This window comes from Aethalodelphis obliquidens, unplaced genomic scaffold (genome assembly GCF_003676395.1).
Source record: "Aethalodelphis obliquidens isolate GAN/ISIS:26980383/991018 unplaced genomic scaffold, ASM367639v1 scaffold64, whole genome shotgun sequence".
NCBI classification, from domain to species: Eukaryota; Metazoa; Chordata; class Mammalia; order Artiodactyla; family Delphinidae; genus Aethalodelphis; species Aethalodelphis obliquidens.
The window spans coordinates 7300353-7317401 of NW_020838008.1; positions in this window are offsets into that span (position 1 = coordinate 7300353).

The following is a 17049-nucleotide window of genomic DNA, read 5'->3' on the forward strand; positions in this document are numbered from 1 at the left end:
CCCGAAGGGGTTTATATTTCAAAAATTAAGAACTTTTTTGAATTATTTTCTAACATCTTATTGGAGTATAATTGCTTTACAATGGTGTGTTAGTTTCTGCTTTATAACAGAGTGAATCAGCTATACGTATACATATATCCCTATATCCCCTTCCTCTTGCATCTCCCTCCCAACCTCCCTATCCCACCCCTCTAGGTGGTCACAAGCCCCTTGCTGATCTCCCTGTGCTATGCGGCTGCTTCCCACTAGCTATCTGTTTTATATGTGGTAGTGTATGTATGTCCATGCCACTCTCTCACTTCATCCCAGCTTACCCTTCCCCCTCCCCGTGTCCTCAAGTCCATTTTCTACGTCTGTGTCTTTATTCCTGTCCTGCCCTAGGTTCTTCAGAACCATTTTTTGTTTGTTTTTTAGATTCCATATATATGTGTTAGCATACAGTATTTGTTTTTCTCTTTCTGACTTACTTCACTCTGTATGACAGACTCTAGGTCCATCCACCTCACTACAAATAACTCAATTTTGTTTTTTTTATGGCTGAGTAATATTCCATTGTATATATGTGCCACATCTTCTTTATCCATTCATCTGTCAATGGACACTTAGGTTGCTTCCATATCCTGGCTACTGTAAATAGAGCTGCAATGAACATTGTGATACATGACTCCTTTTGAATTATGGTTTTCTCAGGGTATATGCCCAGTAGTGGGATTGCTGGGTCGTACGGTAGTTCTATTTTTAGTTTTTTAAGGAACCTTCATACTGTTCTCCATAGTGGCTGTATCAATAAGAGAATTTGTTAACTCAGGTTTCACCAATGGAAGTTAAGTATTAATCTCAAAAAATAATTTTAAATTTAAAGAACAAAGGCTCTAGAGTGCAGAGTTCATGGAGTTATAGTAATTGATACATTTTCTAATAGGTAAACGTGTCTGCTATTCGTAAACTGTTTTCTTTAAATCCCTAAAGAGAGCAGAATAAGGCCTTTTTATTTTTATATTTTTGACTTCTATACTTTTAGTTAAAAATAAGACAAAGGGCTTCCCTGGTGGCGCAGTGGTTGAGGGTCCGCCTGCCGATGCAGCGGACACAGGTTTGTGCCCCGGTCCGCGAAGGTCCCACGTGCCGCAGAGCGGCTGGGCCCGTGAGCCATGGCCGCTGAACCTGCGCGTCCAGAACCTGTGCTCCGCAACGGGAGAGGCCACAACAGTGAGAGGCCCGCGTACCAAAAAAAAAAAAAAAAAAGACAGAAATCTATGGCCTGATTTACTGTCTAGCAGATGTGGGACTAAAAACCATTTTCCTTCTATTGATGGTTCAAGACTTAAGAAAATAGTCTTTCTATGTCTACCTTGAGAATACCATTACTGTATTATAATAATAAATTAATTCCAATATTGCATTAACTTATGGTTGGACGTTATATGTACTGTTTTCTTCTCTGCTTTATATGATTACAGGTTATTTAAATTTGTTTTTTACTAACCTTTGTATAAAGTTACGATAGAAGAATTTTTACAGTTGTGTTAATGTACATCTTTATAATGAAATTAAACCCCAGCCATAAGACATTAGGAAATCAGAGAATAAATTTATTAATGTTTTGAGAAACATTTGTAAACTACAGCACACCTGGAGTTTTCAAAACAAAACAAACTTCTAGTTTGAATAGGGTCTTATTAATTCGGTTCACCATTTAAAAATAACAATAATATTAGTCATGGAAACGGTACAGCAGTATGTTGAAGCAAATGATAATTTCACTCACTTCTGTGACTAAATCTGAGTTCATGTTATGAAAAACTTGACAGGTACAGGGTTTTTTTTTCCTCTTCTAAATTATGTCTGGGTCAGATGATACGGCCAATCTCAGTGGGGCTCAGAATAGCACAGCACAACTGTACAGGCTTTGGCAGTCTTGTCCTGCCATTTATTAGCTATGTGGCTTTGGGGAGTTTACTTATCTCTCTGAGAATCAGACTCTTCATATATAAAAATAACACTGGGACTGTTACGGTAATTAATAATGCACATGTTTTACACATGCAGGTGATTAGTAATATTATCAGTATTAATTGTCAAGCAGAAAGAAACAAAGTCAGATGATTAAAAAGAACAGAATGGCATGTACTGTAAAATGCACGTTATGCATTCTTCTCTAAACTTCAGTTTTATCATCTACAAGATGAAATTGTTGGAGTATTCCAACATCCCATCCAATGCGAATTTCCCTACATTTATGAAAAAGAACTGAATGTGTGTCTGTATCAGAAATAAATCTATTCACTGATTTTAGCTCAGTGATTTGGGCCGATGGAGTAGGATCTGATCAGAGAGTAAGAAGGTGCATTGTTCACATAGATTAAAATAGATGGTATGACCCCAGAAATCATTGTTATCTGACTGAATGTGCTTTAAAAAATAAATTGTTTAGAGATGTCTTAATACAATTTCCTGGTAGAGCCCATAGAAAAATAGTATCATTTCTTCATTGTGCCACTTTCTAAAAATGTTTTCAGTGTTTAGGCTGTTCCATGTCTTACAGTGTAGCTTGGGAGCATTATCTTGACAAAATATGATAGGGATTATATGTCAGAAGCCACAAGAGAGAAGTCTTACTTTAAGCAACTATGCAATATTAGACATGTTAGATTTTTGCCATTATTCTTTATTCTGTCCTCCACAACATATTATTCTAGGTTGCTTTATTTAGCACGACTCCCTAAAGGAAATGAGCTGAGCCTCATTTAATGTTTGGTTGTATAGGTGGGTGAGTAGTAACTTTATCAAACCAACTTGACAGGGTGGTGTTTCTCATCTCAAGGGACTTCCAGGTGAAGAGAAATCTATAAATATATGGGGAGCAAAATAGTGCACTCATTTCAATTAGTGTGACTGACAAACAAAAGTTTATTAGTGATTATTTTGTAACTAATTTGCTTACTGAATTTATTAATACAAGGTGAAATAACATTACATTTCCTGAGCAGAAAGAAAACTGTTGCAGAAAGTTTCTTTTTCTTTCCTAATCATAATTCTGATTTATTTCTTTATGTATTTATAACTCCATTTCACTTCAAAATAGACGCTCAATTTTCTTTATTAAGTGAATGGTTTAAATGGGAATAACTATGGAAAAGTTAAAAACTAATAAATGTAAAGTGAATCTGTGTTTGCCGAGGGAAATTTGGGGGGCAGAGAAACTAATCAGTAAATGAGTATTTATCATTGTAGTCTATACTGATTTATTTCTTGATTTAAAGACATTTTTAAAATATATCCATAAGAGAGGATTTTCATTTGAGGAAAGGGTGATTAGATGTTTGCTACATTATCAGTAAAATTGAACTGAACTGACTTATTTCAACTTATCAGTGTAATACATGTCTAGGGTTTTGACCTATAAGGCAGATAAGGAAAACTATTAGAAACCTGATCAAATCCATAGGATAACTGTCGCTCTTTGCCCTTTTTTGTTCTTTTTTAAATTGAAGACATCTCTCTCGGAGTTCTCTGCCCCCTTGCTCCAATCTTGTTTTACTGGTTTTTAGGCCCTCTGCCCAGCTGTCTTCCAGGAACACCCATTTACTGATCCTGGGAATTCCCTTCACCTCTCACTACTGTGTTAATCCATCTTCTTCTTTTTTTCTGAGTCTGATACCTTTTCTGTTTTGGTTTGCTCTCTTGATCAGGTGATTCACGTACCCAGTAGTTTCCTAAGATAGTGCTCTGATGCTAAATGTTAAGTTTACCCTACTACATGATTGCTATTTTGGCTGGGGATAGAATTCTGGTTTAAAAATCATTTTCATGTAATTTAAATGGCATGCTACACTGATTTCTAACCTCTAGAGCTGCAGTTGAAAGACTGATAGTGGGGTATTTTTGGTGGGTTTTTTTTTTTTTCGAATTTTAGAATTTTTTTTTTAAACAGCATGTTCTTATTAGTTACACATTTTATAAATATTAGTGTATATATGTCAATCCCAATCTCCCAATTCATCACACCCCCCACCCCCACCCCCCTGCCACTTCCCCTGCTTGGTGTCCATAAGTTTGTTCTCTACATCTGTGTCTCAATTTCTGCTCTGCAAACCGGTTCATCTGTACCATTTTTCTAGATTTGTTTTTCTCTTTCTGACTTACTTCACTATGTATGACAGTCTCTAGATCCATCCACATCTCTAGAAATGACCCAATTTCATTCCTTTTTATGGCTGATATTCCAATGTATATATGTACGACATGTTCTTAATCCATTCGTCTGTCGATGGGCATTTAGGTTGTTTCCATGACCTAGCTATTGTGAATAGTGCTGCAGTGAACATTGGGGTGCATGTGTCTTTTTGAATTATGGTTTTCTCTGGGTATATGCCCAGTAGTGGGATTCCTGGGTCATATGGTAATTCTATTTTTAGCTTTTTAAGGAACCTCCATACCGTTTTCCATAGTGGCTGTATCAATTTACATTCCCACCAACAGTGCAAGAGGGTTCCCTTTTCTCCACACCCTCTCCAGCATTTGTTGTTTGTAGATGTTTTGATGATGGCCATTCTGACTGATGTGAGGTGATACCTCGTTGTAGTTTTGATTTGCATTTCTTGAATAATTAGTGATGTTGAGCAGCTTTTCATGTGCTTCTTGGCCATCTGTATGTCTTCTTTGGAGAAATGTCTATTTAGGTCTTCTGCCCATTTTTAGATTGGGTTGTTTGTTTCTTTAATATTGAGCTGCATGAGCTGTTTATGTATTTTGGAGATAAATCCTTTGTCCGTTGATTCGTTTGCAGATATTTTCTCCCATTCTTAGGGTTGTCTTTTCGTCTTGTTTGTAGTTTCCTTTGCTTTGCAAAAGCTTTTAAGTTTCATTAGGTCCCATTTGTTTGTTTTTGTTTTTATTTCCATTACTCTAGGAGGTGAATCAAAAAAGATCTTGCTGTGATTTATGTCAAAGAGTGTTCTTCCTATGTTTTCCTCTAAGAGTTTTATACTGTCAGGCCTTACATTTAGGTCTCTAATCCATTTTGAGTTTATTTTTCTGTATGGTGTTAGGGAGTGTTCTAATTTCATTCCTTTACATGTGGCTGTCCAGTTTTCCCAGCACCACTTATTGAAGAGACTGTCCTTTCTCCATTTTATATCCTTGTCTCCTTTGTCATAGATTAATTGACCATTGGTGCGTGGTTTTATCTCTGAGGTTTGTATCTTGTTCCATTGATATATATTTCTGTTTTTGTGCCAGTACCATATTGTCTTGATTACTGTAGCTTTGTAGTATAGTCTGAAGTCAGGGAGTCTGCTTCCTCCAGCTCCATTTTTTTCCCTCAAGACTGCTTTGGCTATTCGGGGTCTTTTGTGTCTCCATACAAATTTTAAGATTTTTTTGTTCTAGTTCTGTAAAAAATGCCATTGGTAATTTGATAGGGATTGCACTGAATCTGTAGATTGCTTTCTTCCAATCCAAGAACATGGTATATCTCTCCGTCTGTTTGTGGCATCTTTAATTTCTTTCATCAGTGTCTTATAGTTCTCTGCATACAGATCTTTTGTCTCCCTAGGTAGGTTTATTCCTAGGTATTTTATTCTTTTTGTTGCAATGGTAAATGGGAGTGTTTCCTTAATTTCTCTTTTAGATTTTTCATCATCAGTGTATAGGAATGCAAGAGATTTCTGTGCATTAATTTTGTATCCTGCAGCTTTACCAAATTCATTGATTAGCTCTAGTAGTTTTCTGGTGGCATTTTTAGGATTCTTTATGTATAGTATCATGTCATCTGCAAACAGTGACAGTTTTACTTCTTTCCCAATTTGGATTCCTTTTATTTCTTTGTCTTCTCTGATTGCCATGGCTAGGACTTCCAAAACTATGTTGAATAACAGTGGTAAGAGTGGGCATCCTTGTCTTGTTCCTGATATTAGAGGAAATACTTTCAGTTATTCACCATAGAGAATGATGTTTGCTGTTGGTTTGTCATATATGGCCTTCATTATGTTGAAGTAGGTTCCCTCTATGCCCACTTTCTGGAGAGTTTTTATCATAAATGGGTGTTGAATTTTGTCAGAAGCTTTTTCTGCATCTATTGAGATGATCATATAGTTTTCATTCTACAATTTGATAATATGGTGCATCACATTGATTGATTCGCGTATATTGAAGAATCCTTGCATCCCTGAGATAAATCCCACTTGATCATGGTGTATGATCCTTTTAATGTGTTGTTGGATTCTGTTTGCTAGTATTTTGTTGAGGGTTTTTGCATCTATATTCATCAGTGATATTGGTCTCTAATTTTCTTTTTTTCTAGTATCTTTGTCTGGTTTTGGTATCAGGCTGATGGTGGCCTCATAGAATGAGTTTGGGAGTGTTCCTTCCTCTGCAATTTTTTGGAAGAGTTTGAGAAGGATAGATGTTAGCTCTTCTCTAAATGTTTGATAGAATTCACCTGTGAAGCCATGTGGACCTGGACTTTTGTTTGTTGGAAGATTTTTAATCACAGTTTCAATTACATTACTTGTGATTGGTCTGTTCATATTTTCTGTTTCTTCCTGGTTCAGTCTTGGAAGGTTATACCTTTCTAAGAATTTGTCCATTTCTTCCAGGTTGTCCGTTTTATTGGCATACAGTTGTTTATAGTAGTCTCTTAGGATGCTTTGTATTTCCATGGCGTCTGTTGTAACTTCTCCTTTTTCATTTCTAATTTTATTGATTTGATTCCTCTCCCTCTTGATGAGTCTGGCTAATGGTTTATCAATTTTATCTTCTCAAAGAACCAGCTATTACTTTTATTGATCTTTGCTATTGTTTTGTTTCTATTTAATTTATTTCTGCTCTGATCTTTATGATTTCTTTCCTTCTGCTAACTTTGGGTTTTGTTTGTTCTTCCTCTGATTCCTTTAGGTGTAAGGTTAGATTGTTTACTTGAGATTTTTCTTGTTTCTTGAGGTAAGCTTTTATAGCTATAAACTTCCCTCTTAGAACTTCTTTTGCTGCATCCCATAGGTTTTGGATCATGGTGTTCTTATTGTCATTTGTCTCTGGTATTTTTTGATTTCCTGTTTGAGTTCTTCAGTGATCTCTTGGTTGTTTAGTAATGTATTGTTTAGCCTCCTTGTGTTCATGTTTTTTACATTTTTTTTCCCTGTAACTCACTTCTAATCTCATAGCGTTGTGTTCAGAAAATATGCTTGATATGATTTCAATTTTCTTAAATTTACTGAGGCTTGATTTGTGACCCAAGATGTGATCTATCCTGGAGAATGTTCCATGCACACTTGAGAAGATGTGTAATCTGCTGTTTTTGGATGGAATGTCCTGTAAATATCAGTTAAATCTATCTGGTCTATTGTGTCATTTAAAACTTCTGTTTCCTTATTTATTTTCATTTTGTATGATCTGTCCATTGGTGTAAGTAAGGTGTTAAAATCCCCCACTATTACTGAGTTACTGTTGACTTCCTCTTTTATAGCTGTTAGCAGTTGCCTTATGTATTGAAGTCCTCCTATGTTGGGTGCATATATATTTATAATTGTTATATCTTCTTCTTGGATTGATCCCTTGATCATTATGTAGTGTCCTTCCCTGTGTCTTGTAGTATTCTTTATTTTAAAGTCTATTTTTTCTGATATGAGTATAGCTACTGAAGCTTTCTTTTGCTTTCCATTTGCATGGAATATCTTTTTCCATCCCCTCACTTTCAGTCTGTATGTGTCCCTAGGTCTGAAGTGGGTCTCTTGTAGACAGCATATAGATGGGTCTTCTTTTTGTATCTATTCAGCAAACCTGTGTCTTTTGGTTGGAGCATTTAATCCATTCACGTTTAAGGTAATTATCAATATGTATGTTCCTATGACTATTTTCTTAATTGTTTTGGGTTTGTTTTTGTAGATCCTTTTCTTCTCTTGTGTTTCCTACTTAGAGAAGTTCCTTTAGTTTGTTGTAGAGCTGGTTTGGTGGTGCTGAATTCTCTTAGCTTTTGCTTGTCTGTAAAGCTTTTGATTTCTCCATCGAATCTGAATGAAATCCCTGCCGGGTAGAGTAATCTTGGTTGTAGGTTCTTCCCTTTCATTATTTAAGTATATTACGCCACTCCCTTCTGGCTTGTAGAGTTTCTGCTGAGAAATCAGCTGTTAACCTTATGGGAGTTCACTTGTATGTTGTTTTTCATTTTTCCCTTGCTGCTTTTTTCTTTGTCTTTAATTTTTGCCAATTTGATTACTATGTTTCTTGGCGTGTTTCTCCTTGGGTTTATCCTGTATGTGACTCGCTGCTCTTCCTGGACTTGGGTGGCTATTTCCTTTCCCATGTTACGGAAGTTGTCGACAATAATCTCTTCAAATATTTTCTCAGGTCCTTTCTTTCTCTCTTCTCCTTCTGGGACCCCTATAATGTGAATGTCGTTGCTTTAATGTTGTACCAGAGGTGTCTTAGGCTGTGTTCATTTCTTGTCATTCTTTTTTCTTTATTCTGTTCCACAGCAGTGAATTCCACCATTCTCTCTTCCAGGTCACTTATCCATTCTTCTGCCTCAATTATTCTGCTGTCGATTCCTTCTAGTGTAGTTTTCATTTCAGTTATTGTATTGTTCATCTCTGTTTGTTTGTTCTTTAATTCTTCTAGGTATTTGTTAAACATTTCTTGCATCTTCTCGATCTTTGCCTCCATTGTTTTTCTGGGGTCCTGGATCATCTTCACTCTCATTATTCTGAATTCTTTTTCTGGAAGGTTGCCTATCTCCACTTCATTTAGCTGTTTTTCTGGGGTTTTATTTTGTTCCTTCATCTGGTACATAGCCCTCTGCCTTTTCATCTTGTCTGGCTTTCTGTGAATGTGATTTTTGTTCCACAGGCTGCAGGACTGTAGTTCTTCTTGCTTCTGCTCTCTGCCCTCTGGTGGATGAGGCTATCTAAGATACTTGATGGAAGGGACTGGTGCTGGGTAGAGCTGACTGTTGCTCTGGTGGGCAGAGCTCAGTAAAACTTCAATCCACTTGACTGTTGATGGGTGGGCCTGGTTTCTCTCCCTGTTGATTGTTTGGCCTGAGGCGACCCAACACTGGAACCTACCTGGGCTCTTTGGTGCAGCTAATGACAGACTCTGGGAGGGCTCACGCCAAGGAGTACTTCTCAGAACTTCTGCTGTCAGTGTCCTTGTCCCCAGGGTGAGCCACAGGCCCCGCCCACACCTCTGCAGGAGACCCTCTAACACTAGCAGGTAGGTCTGTTTCAGTCTCCCCTGGGGTCACTGCTCATTCCCCTGGGTCCCGATGCTCACACTACTTTGTGTGTGCCCTCCAAGAGTGGAGTATCTGTTTCCCCCAGTCCTGTCGAAGTCATGCAATGAGTTCCCACTCAGCTTCAAAGTCTGATTCTCTAGGAATTCCTCCTCCCGTTGCCAGACCGCCAGGTTGGGAAGCCTGACGTGGGGCTCAGAACCTTCACTCCAGTGGGCGGACTTCTGTGGTATAAGTGTTCTCCAGTCTGTGAGTCAGCCAACCAGCAGTTATGGGATTTGATTTTACTGTGAATGCACCCCTCCTGCCGTCTCATTGTGGCTTCTCCTTTGTCTTTGGATGTGGGGTATCTTTTTTGGTGAGTTCCAGTGTCTTCCTGTCGATGATTGTCCAGCAGCTAGTTGTGATTCTGGTGTTCTCGCAAGAGGAAGTGAGAGCACGTCCGTCTACTCCGCCGTCTTGGTTCCTCTCGTCTAACTTTGCTTTTTTAACTTTTAGTTATCTTGGTGTTGTTTATGCATTTGTAGGATTGAGGTTCCCATTCCATTGCTGTTTGTCAGCTTAGGGCCATCTTGGCTTCTAAAGGCCACTCTCTTGTGCGTGCCTGTGGTCCCTATATCTCAGAACCCACAATGTACACTGAACGGTCCTCACACTTGGAATCTCTCTGATTGACCTTTCTGCTACTGCTCTCCTGTTTTCCTCTTCTCCCTCCTCTCTGATTGATTCTTATGCTTTTAAAGGCTCATGTAGTTACACTGGGTTTACGTAAGTAATCCAGGATAATTTCCTTGTTTTTAGGTCAGCAGATTAGTAATCTTAATTCTATCTTCATAATAGTACCCTTCGTAATAGTACCCAGATAAGTGTTTTATTGAGTGACCGGACAATGAGAATTTTGGAGAGGGATGTGTATCTTTGGAATTTTGCTCCCCACAGGGCCTATAGACACATCTCATCTATATTCATTATCTGGAAAGTGGAAACTTCCAGACCTCCTAAAGTAGGATTTCTCTAGACCAGCTTCTCTCAAGTTTTAGTGTGTTTATCAGAAACAGCCACAGAACTAACTGTGGAGTTCAGAAGCCCTGCATCCTAAAGTAGCATAGGCCCTTGGCCTTCATATTTTTACCAAGTTCCTTGGTGATTCCAGTACCCACCAAAGTTGACTTAATTTTGCTTACATAATAAAATCACTTTGGGAGCTTTTTAAAATCAAAAGCACAGGCTGCACCCCAGACCAGTTAAGACAGAATCTCTGAGGGTGGTGATCCATGTATCAGTATCTTTTTTCTTCTCATTTTTATAAAGTTAAGTATAATTGACATGCAGTGTTATTAGTTTCAGGTGTGCCAATACTGTTTCAGTATTGTGACATTATCATCACAATAAGTCTAGTTAACATTCATCACCATACGTAGTAACAGAATTTTTTCTTGTGGTAAGAACATTTAAGATTCACTCTTTTAGTAGCTTTCAAATATGCAATAAACTATTTTTAACTATAGTCACCATGCTGTACATTACATCTTCATGACTTATTTTAAAACTGGAAATGTGTACCTTTTCACTCCCTTCATCCATTTTGCCCACCTCCACTCTGCCACCTCTGTCAACCACCATCTGTTCTTTGTATCGATGAGCTTTAGTTTTGTGTTCTGTTTTTTTTTTTTTTTTATTTTTACAATTCCACATGTGAGTGAGTTCATATAGTATCTGTTTTACTCTGTCTGACTTATTTCACTTAGCATAATGCCCTAAAAGTCCATCCATGTTGTTGCACATGGCAAGATTTCACTCTTTTTAAGGCTAAATAATCCATTGCATATATATAAACCATATCTTCCTTATCATTTCATCTATCAGTGGACATTTAGGTTGTTTCCCTATCGTGGCTACTGTAAATAATGCTGCAGTGAGCAAGGGGATGCATGTACCTTTTTGAGCTGGTTCTTTGAATAAAAACCCAGAATTGGAATTGCTAGATCATATGGTAATTCTATTTAAAAATTTTTAAGGAACCCCATACTTTTTCATAGTGACTATACCAATTCACATTGCCACTAACAGTGCACAAGGGTCCCCTCTTCTCCACATCCTTGCCGACACTTGTTATTTCTTCTCTTTTTGATAATAACCATACCAGCAGATGTAAGGCGATATCTCATTGTGGTTTTGATTTGCATTTCCCAAATGATTAGTGATGTTCAGTATCTTTCATGTATCTGTTGCCCATCTGTATGTCTTCTTTGGGAAAATATCTGTTCAGGTTCTCTGCCCATTTTTAATTAGATTGTTTATTTATTTATTTTCTCTAAGGTTTTCTAGAGCAGTGCTTCTCAAATGTTAATCCATATATGCATGACATGGGGATCTTGTTAAAGTACAGATTCTGATTTGGTAGGACTGTGGTGGGGACTGAGATACTACATTTCTAACAAGTTCATTGGCTGCGGCATGCTGCTGGTCCATGAACCACACATTGATTAGCAAGACTCTAGAACATTTTCAGTCATCTCATCCAGGAAGTATATCAGAAACAGTGCCAAGGTTTCCACATATACTTCCCTTTTAGCTAGATTGGAATTTTCATGTGCCAAATTATAGCCCAAGCATTAAGATAGCTAAGAAGAATTGGTTTGAAATTCAGGTAAGACTTAGTGGTGGCAGTAAATTTAAGAGTGTGTGAGTGTGTGTGTGTGCATGCATGCGTGTGTGTGCATGTGCACATTTTTTATTTGTTTTGCTTTTTTTTTTTTTCCGTTCAAATGCTTTCTAACATCTGGACAGCACAGTATGGTATTTGGCGTCAAAACAACCATATACTATAACACCTACTCTAAGTAAAAACACAGAGATTGATCTATTGCTCTGTACTCCTTTGACCATAGCATTACTCAGTGTAATACCTCAAGCTTAACTGTTTCAACTGTTACAAAATATGCCATTTATACAAAGGCAGAAAGGACAATATAAAGAAATTGGGCTATGCTGCTAAAGTTATAAATACATGTGGATTAAAATGATTTTATAAATTCTTCATTAGAATCCATTATTAAACAAAGACTTACTGAATCCCTACTACGTTGTGGGACCCTAAGTCTGAGGGGATATGAAGATGAGAAAGACATGTTCCACAGAGTGCTGAATAATCGTTGCAGAATGAATTGTGTGTGGGGAAAGAATTTTTAAAAGGCCACGGGAAGGCTGAAGAGAGACTTGTCAGTAGTGCCTGAAAATACCAGGAAAGGCAAATAGAGGAAATAGCATTTGAGCTAGACTTTGATACAGGTGTATGATGTAGACCAATGACTATGTATGAACAAAGGAAATGCAACAATGTATAAGAAAGAGTAGTGCAATTAAACATAAGAGGGTGGAGTGGAATAGAAGCAGGAAGGAATGTTTGGAGCCAGATCATTGGGAAGCTTCCAATGGCAACATTCAAAGAGCTTAGACTTTATTTGCCAGGCAGTTGAGAACAGAAACGTTAGAGCAGAGAGGTGATATGATCTGAGTTGTACTTTAAAAAAAAATCACTCTCACATTGCACCTTGATTTAAAAAAAAAATCACTGTGACAGTGGTGGAGAAGATAGATCAGAGCAGTGCCATAGGGCCGACTTCATGAATTTGACATAGAACCCCTTCCTACTGGGCCCAGATGTGTTCTTTGAATCTTTCTCAAGGTGGCACTCTGGGCTTCCATTGCCAACTGACTGAAATTGGCACAGGGGACAAAAACAATTTGCCATTCTGGGGTAGGAGACAGGCAAGACACTTTGGGAGATTATGATGAGAGGAAGGATGTGAGTAGGGCACGAAATAGCTATTAATAGTGAGAGGATATTATATAAGAGAAACGGATTCTAGGGGCCTTTATGTAATAGGTTTGGCAGGACTTGGTGACTACTTTTAAGTGGTGCTGTGGGAGAAGAAGTCTGGACTGTTTTTTTCAGGGGAGAGTAAAACTACAGTTACATTATCGGTTGCCAGTAAATAGAGATGATATTTGAAGAAACAAGACAAGCTTACAATGTTAGGTACAGAGAGAAAAGAGAACAGTAGAGACAGAATCCCTGGAGAAATCTAGACTACGGAGGTAGAAGCAGATATAGAAGTTAAAGTAACAGAGATACAGAGAATTAGTAAGTGAACTAGTATGTGATAGATACGCACTGAGAAGACAGTTTGAGAATGAATAAATGATCACACACTATCAAATGGCCAGATGGCTGAGGAGGATGCTGGCTGAATAAATACCATCGATAAAAGTAAAAGACAATTATAGTACCAAAATCAAAAACAAGAGTGGTTTTATAAGAATGTTCTTAGATATTAAGACCTATAATTTGAACAATACTGCCTTGATGAAAGATTTTTTAATCAGGATTCTGTTGTGTTTGCTATTTGAACTAAACTAAAAACAATGATCAAAGAAATGGTCTGACCAATCACAAGTACTGAAATTGAAAAAGTGATTTAAAAACTTCGAACAAACAAAAGTCCAGGACCAGATGGCTTCACAGGCGAATTCTATCAAACATTTAGAGAAGAGCCAACAGCTGTCCTTCTCAAACTCTTCCAAAAAATTGCAGAGGGGGGAACACTCCCAAGCTCATTCTATGAAGCCACTGTCACCTTGATACCAAAACCAGACAAGGATACCACAAAAAAAGAAATGTACAGGCCAATATCACTGATGAATGTAGGCAAAAAGTCCTCAACAAAAATTTGCAAACCAAATCCAACCTCACATTAAAAAGATCACACACCATGATTAAGTGGGATTTATCCCAGAGATGCAAGGATTCTTCAATATATGCAAATCAATCAGTGTGATATACCACATTGACAAACTGAAGAATAAAAGACATATAATCATCCCAATAGATGCAGAGAAAGCTTTTGTCAAAATTCAACACCCATTTATGATTAAGAACTCTCCAGAAAGTGGGCATAGAGGGAACCTACCTCAACATAATAAAGGCCATATATGACAAACCTACGGCTAACATCATTCTCAATGGTGAAAAACTGAAAGCGTTTTCTCTTATATCAGGAAAAAGACAAGGATGTCCACTCTCGCCAATTTTATTCAACATAGTTTTGGAAGTTCTAGCCATGATAATCAGAGAAGAAAAAGAAATAAAAGGAATCCAGATTGGAAAAGAAGAAGTAAAACTGTCACTGCAGATGACATACTATACATAGAAAATCCTAAAGACATTATCAGAAAACTACTAGAGCTCACCAATGAATTTGGTAAACTTGCAGGATACAAAATTAATACACAGAAATCTCTTGCATTCCTATACACTAACAATGAAAGATCAGAAAGAGAAATTAAGGAAACAATCCCATTTACCACTGCATCAAAAAGAATAAAATACCTAGGAATAAACCTCCCTAAAGAGACAGAAGACCTGTACTGAGAAAACTATAAGGTGCTGATGATAGAAATCAAAGATGACACAAACGGATGGAGAGATATACCATGTTCTTGGATTGGAAAAATCAATATTGTGAAAATGACTCTACTACCCAAAGCAATCTACAGATTCAGTGCAATCCCTATTAAATTACTAATGGCATTCTGCACAGAATTAGAAGAAAAAAGTTTACAATCTGTATGGAAACACAAAAGACCCCAAATAGCCAAAGAAATCTTGAGAAAAAAATAGAGCTGGAAGAATCAGACTCCCTGAATTCAAACTATATTACAAAGCTACAGTCATCAAGACAGTATGGTACTGGAACAAAAACAGAAATATAGATCAATGGAACAGGATAGAAAGTCCAGAGATAAACCTACATACCTATGGTCACCTAATCTATGATAAAGGAGGCAAGAATATACAATGGAGAAAAGACAGTCTCTTCAATAAGGTGCTGGGAAAACTGGACAGCTACATGTAAAAGAATGAAATTAGAACACTCTCTAACAACATACACAAAAAAAACCTCAAAATGGATTAAAAACCTAAATGTAAGACCAGATACTATAAAACTCTTAGAGGAAAACACAGACAGAACACTCTCTGACATATATTGCAGCAAGACTTTTTTTTTTTTTTGTGTGTGTGTGTGGTACGTGGGCCTCTCACTGTTGTGGCCTCTCCCGTTGCGGAGCACAGGCTCTGGACACGCAGGCTTAGCGGCCGTGGCTCATGGGCCCAGCCGCTCTGCGGCATGTGGGATCCTCCCGGACCGGGGCACGAACCTGCATCCCCTGCATCGGCAGGCGGACTCTCAACCACTGCGCCACCAGGGAAGCCCGCAGCAAGACTTTTTGATCCATCTCCTAGAGTAATGAAAACAAAACCAAAAATAAACGGGTGGGACCTAACTTAAAAGCTTTAGCACAGCAAAGGAAACCATAAACAAAACAAAAAGACAACCCACACAATGGGAGAATATATTTGCAAATGAAGTGACTAACAAGGGATTAATCTCCAAAATATACAAACAGCTCATGCAGCTCAGTATCAAAAGAACAACCAAGTCAAAAATGGGTAGAAGATCTAAATAGACATTTTTCCAGAGAAGACATACTGATGGACAAAAAGCACATGAAAGGATGCTCAACATCACTAATTATTAGAAAAATGCAAGTGAAAACTACAGTGAGGTATCTTCTCACACCAGTCAGAATGGCCATCATCAAAACATCTACAAACAATAAATGCTGGATAGGGTGTGGAGAAAATGGAACCCTCTTGCACTGTTGGTGGGAATGTAAATTGATAAAGCCACTGTGGAGAACAGTATGGAGGTTCCTGAAAAAGCTAAACATAGAACTACCACATGAACCAGCAATCCCACTACTGGGCATATACCCTGAGAAACCCATAATTCTAAAAGATACATGTACCCCAATGTTCATTGCATCACTGTTTACAATAGCCAGGACTTGGAAGCAACCTAAATGTCCATCGACAGATGAATGGATAAAGAAGATGTGGTACATATATACAATGGAATATTACTCAGCCATAGAAAGGAACAAAATTGGGTCATATTTAGTGATGTGGATGAACCTAGAGTCTTTCATACAAAGTGAAGTTAAGTCAGAAAGAGAAAAACAAATATCATGATACCGCTTGCCTGTGGAATCTAAAAAAAAATGGTACAGATGAATTTACTTACAAAACAGAAGTAGAGTCACAGATGTAGAAAACAAACTTATGGTTACTGGGGGGAACGGCAGAAGTAGGGATAAATTGGGAGACTGGGATTGACATATACACGCTACCTTGTATCACATAGGTAATTAATAAGGACCTACTGTATAGCACAGGGAGCTCTACTCAACACTGTTATAACCTATATGGGAAAAAAATCTAAAAAAGAGTGAATATATGTATATGTATAACTGATTTGCTTTGCTATACACCTGAAACTAAGACAACATTGTAAATCAACTATATGCCAATAAAAATTAAATGAAAAAGAATGAACACTGAGAAAGAGCAACTCTCCTTAAATTTTCTTGGCAAAATTAGGTCAGTAATAAAGGAAATATTCCTAGATAGACAGGAATCTTTAAGTGAAATCATAGAAGCTTCTTCTTGAGGAGGCCTTTAATTTTAATCTGTTTGAGATTATTTGAATAAAGTCTGTCCAAGTGTGGGGAAAAAAAAGAAGAAAAAAGGTCTGAAAGTGTATTAAGAAATGTAAAGAACTAAGGGAACTGTATGAGGTTTTCATATTCATTTCTATGTTGTTTGAGTTTTTGCAGGAGTATGTAGTTCTCTAGTTAATAAAACCATATGAGAACTGTAGTTGAGGAGTAAGAAAAAGGTATTAATAATATTTGAC